A 5,200-nucleotide genomic window follows, 5' to 3' on the forward strand; every position below is an offset into this window, starting at 1 on the left:
TTCTCCCTCTCTTCTCCCTCCCCCCTCCTCTCTCCCTCCTCTCCCCTCTCTTCTCCCTCCTCTCCCCCCTTAGCCTCAGAACCCGTATAATTCATATTTGTTTGGGTGTAAAGGGATGATGTGGCAACCCTATTGGGGGTCGGTCTCCGCCTGCCACCCACACATTGGGAAGAGGCATTGTGCAAAGGTATCATATTGCCCTGAAGGTTCGTGTTATGTTGGGGGGTCGGCTCAGCTGCTTGCTGTGGCCACACGCGAGGCAGCCCTCCACCCGTCAACACCCTTGTTGAAAAACGATGTCCTTAGCTGCACTGACCCGCTTCAAGCTGCTTTTGCATCCCCCATTCAGTGGTGTGACTAGGGTTGGTGTCACCTGGTGCGGTAAAACACCAGGTGACACCCCCCCCCCCCATCGGGATCTCTCCTGCCTAGCCTGCCCCAGTGCCATTGCACTTTCTACGAGATGGTGTCACCCCATTGGCGGGTGTCCCCCCCATAGCGACACAACTGTCCCCGTTGATTTGTATGGGAAGAAAAGCAGTTCTGACAAAAACAAAATCTTGAGAACCCAGGTCCTTAAAGCCCAACTCCGGGCTCTGTGCCCCCCTCCCCAAATCTACCCCATTGGCAGAGTTTTTTTACTTTTTTGTTGTGATACTTTCCGTTTCCGAATTCTTAGGCCAGTAATGTGACTTTGCAGGGTCCTTTTTGTCTTCCCCTCTTCCCTGTGCCTTGACGGACCCTAATGATGCAGAGATCGGCGCTGGCGTGATGACCTCATTCTGCACCAGGACCTTGTGTAGGAAGGACACCATGGTTTAACCCCAAATTGGGCTTTGACCTGTTAAGAGACCCACAATGTTACTAATTCCTTAAAGTAATACTAAACACACACTGTAATTTACAAAAAAAGTCATACGCTTGGGCGGGCATACACATGTATATAATATACGTGTGTGTGTGTAATATATATTTATTTACACATACACTTACATTGTGCGGATCCCCCCCTTACATTAGGATCCCCAGAGAACCCCCCCTTACATCAGGGTCCCCAGGGAGCCCCCCCCTTACATCCGGGTCCCCAGAGAGCCCCCCCTTACATCAGGGTCCCCAGAGAGCCCCCCCTTACATCAGGGTCCCCAGAGAGCCCCCCCTTACATCAGGGTTCCCAGAGAACCCCCCCTTACATCAGGGTTCCCAGAGAGCCCCCACTTACATTAGGATCCCCAGAGAACTCCCCCTTACATCAGGGTCCCCAGAGAACCCCCCCTTACATCAGGGTCCCCAGAGAACCCCCCCTTACATCAGGGTCCCCAGAGAGCCCCCCTTACATCAGGGTCCCCAGAGAGCCCCCCCTTACATCAGGGTCCCCAGAGAGCCCCCCCTTACATCAGGGTCCCCAGAGAGCCCCCCCTTACATCAGGGTCCCAGAGAGCCCCCCTTACATCAGGGTCCCAGAGAGCCCCCCCCTTACATCAGGGTCCCCAGAGAACCCCCCTCTTACATCAGGGTCCCCAGAGAGCCCCCCTTACATCAGGGTCCCTAGAGAGCCCCCCTTACATCAGGGTCCCCAGAGAGCCCCCCCTTACATCAGAGTCCCAGAGAGCCCCCCCTTACATCAGGGTCCCCAGAGGGCCCCCCCCTTACATCAGGGTCCCCAGACAGTCACCCCCCCTTCTAGAGGTTCCCCTGTACCTGGCTGGTCTCTGCTGCGCACCTTGGACCCCCAGCACATCTCTGTACCCCGCCCCCAGCTGGGGGGGGGGGGAGGCAGCGATCGGCAGCCCTATGGTGTCCTCGAGCGGCGAGATCTCCCTGGGGCTTGTAGTTTTCCCTCCAAATGTATCCACTGGAGAGGGGAGGGGCCTCTGACCTGGGCATGTATCGGTGTAGAAGCAGAGCGACTCACTGAAGAGTGAAGCCGATACATGCCCGGGTCAGAGGCCCCTCCCCCCCTCCATTCCCCATTCCACTGTATACATTCAGAGAGAGAACTACAAGCCCCAGGGAGATCCTGTGGCTCGCGGGCACCATACAGCTGCCGATCTCCGACTCCCACCTCCCCTCCCTGCATGTTAAACAGGCAGCCAGGGGTGCAGGGGGAGATGCCGCGTTTTGGGCCCCCCCCCCACAGTGGCAGAACAACAGGGCCCAGTTGCAAATGCGACTGCAGCGACCCCTATAGTTCCACCACTGATTTTAATTAAAAAAAAAAAAAAGCCTTTGGCATACAGAGTAGAAATAAATAATATCAATAAACTGTTTTACATTGTCATACAAATATATATTTGAAATCAAAGCCTTATTATTTTTTGGCAATAACATGTTGCGGGCGGATTTCTGCCAGTCACGCCCCTCTAGCCTGTGTTTTACAATAAGAGGGAGGTGAAGCCTCCATCAATCTACATGTAATATCCCACCCCCATTGTGTTTAGCTGGTTAGTGGGCGTGGAGGAGGAGGAGGGAGTGGCCTGTCATTGTGCACCACAGTGAACCGCGGGCCCCATACTAATGATCGGGACCCAGAAACTTGAGATTCCAGGGTCATCTGATAGCTGTGATAGCCTCTGATTGGCTATCACAGTGATCAGTCACTGTTTTCTTTCTCTGTGAATGGAGGAGAGAGATACATTGCATCTTTCTCTCTCCTTACAGAGAAAAAAATGTGTGTGTGAAAAAAAAAAAAAAAAAAAATAGAGATGAAGGTTTAACCTCATCAGATCCGGAAGGATTTACTCCCCTTCCTGACCAGGTAATTTTTTGCGATATGGCACTGCGTTATTTTGACTGACAATTGCGCGGTCGTGTGACGCTGTACCCAAATAAAATTTATGTCCCCCCCCCCCCACAAATAGAACTTTCTTTTGGTGGTATTTAATCACCTCTGCGGTTTTTATTTTTTGCGCTATAATCAAAAAATCCCCCCACAATTTTGAAAAAAAAAATAACAATATTTTTTTACTTTCTGCTATAAAACATCCAATAAAAAAACAAAAATGTAAAAAAAAAAAAAAAAAAAAAAAATCGAATTTCTTCATCAATTTAGGCCAATATGTGCTACATATTTTTGATTAAAAAAAATCCCAATAAGTGTATATTGATTGCACAAAGGTTCTACCGTCTACAAAACTACGGGATACATTTATGGAATTTAATTTTTTTTTTTTTTTTACTAGCAATGGTGGCGATCAGCGTATTTAGTGGGACATTGCGGCGGACAAATCTGACACTTTTTGGGGACCAGTGACACCAATACAGGGATCAGTGCTAAAAAAAAAAAAAAAAAGCACCCTCAATGTAGTAACGACATTGGCTGGGAAGGGGTTAACATCAGGGGCGATCAAAGGGTTAAAAGTGTTCCCTGGGAGTGCTTGCAAACTGTGGGGGAGGTGCTGTGACTTGGGGGGGGGGGGGGGGAGACAGAGATCCGTGTTCCTGCTTAGAAGAAACACAAGATCTCCATCTTCCCCTCTGACAGAACGGCGATCGGCCTTGTGTACATAGGCCAACCGCCATTCTGTATTTCTCTCGGGAACGATTGGCGGGTCCCGGTGGACATCGGGTCCGCTGGACTCGCTGATTGGCTCCCGCTGTGTCCAATCATAGCTGGAGCGGGTCGCTGGTGCCGCGCATGTGCGCCCCCAACCCGAAGAAAGAAAAAACACATGTACAGGTATGTGATTTTGCATTGAGGGGCTGTCCTGCCACAGTGTATATATAACGGCTTCCGGACCGCTATATATATATATATATATATATATATAAAAATATATACATATATATTAATAAATATAAAAAAATATATATATATATCGGTCCGGAAGCGGTTCATCTAGGTCAGGGTTAGTGTTTGGGTCAAAGGTCAGGGTCAGTATTTTTTTTGATTTGTACGGTTTTGCTAACGTCAAAGTTATAAAATTATACTCAGGCATTTAGATTTGCTTTACCTTTAGGTGCGAAGGGGTTAAATTCCTACAGTAAAAAACAAACTTCTTCCCCCGCCCCCCCCCCCCCTTTGGACAGCGCACGGTTCCCACCTTTAGGCCGTCGTTTGAAGTTTGTGAACCTGCACCGGCTCGCTCCTGAATTCTAAACATATATTTTTTCCTTCACTGCCTTCCTATTACTTTGTCTAATTGTTTGGTGGACTCTTTGCTTTTCTTTTCCCTTTTAGTTGTTTATTTCTGTTGCCGGGGGATACAACTCATCCCCGGCTGTGCTATCTGCATGGTAATTATTACATCCAGACAGCGGCTCGGTGTCATTCTCGAGGAAATGATAATGAACACCTCCGCCGGAATTTAGAATAACGTGGCGGAAAAAAAAAAAACGCACCAAAAACAGAAGGAAATGAAGATATCGGCATTTACAGAATTTAGCTAAACCCGGAACCTTAAAGGAGACTTGTGGCGAGAGGAACACGTAATCCGACGCCATGTTTTACATCCAGAAGACGTTTCAGGTCTTTGGTTCCGCGTTATAGTTCTGGGACCGGATCTTTATCTTCTACTACCAATGATGAAGTGATACATTGTTTAAAAAAGTTCTTCAGAAGGGGTTTACCTAGATCCGGGGTCTCTAAACTACATCCCACTACAAGATTTTATCCAGTCCACAGCTGATGTCTCTGAAGTCTCTGCTCTCTCGCAACAGTAAGGGGGGGGGGGGACTCTGATGTAAGGTGGGATTTTATGTTGGTGGGGGGTCCATAATAAATGAGTGACTCTGATAAAAAAGGAGGACTCTAATGAGGACCCTAATGTAAGAGTTACCCTCTTACATCAGGGTCCTCCTTTTCTGATGGGGGCCCTGATGTAAGGTGGGAATTCTGATGGGGGCCCTGATTTAAGGGGGGGGGGATTCTGAAGGGGTCCCTGATGTAAGGGGGGGAATTCTGATGAGGACCCTGATGTAAGGGGGTATTCTGATGGGGTCTAATGTAAGTCAGGACTCTGATGAAAGGGGGGATTCTGACTGGGACCCTGATGTAAGGGGGGGGGAAATTCTGATGGGGACCCTGATGTAAGGGGGGGGATTCTGATGGGGACCCTGATGTAAAGGGGGTATTCGGATGGGGTGAAGACTCTAATGTAAGTCAGGACTCTGATGTAAGTGGGGATTCTGATGGGGACCCTGATGTAAGGGGGGGGGGGAGAATTCTGATGGGGACCCTGATGTAGGGGGGGGGGATTCTGAT

The sequence above is a fragment of the Aquarana catesbeiana genome, linkage group LG10 (genome assembly GCF_042186555.1).
Source record: "Aquarana catesbeiana isolate 2022-GZ linkage group LG10, ASM4218655v1, whole genome shotgun sequence".
Classification (NCBI taxonomy): Eukaryota; Metazoa; Chordata; class Amphibia; order Anura; family Ranidae; genus Aquarana; species Aquarana catesbeiana.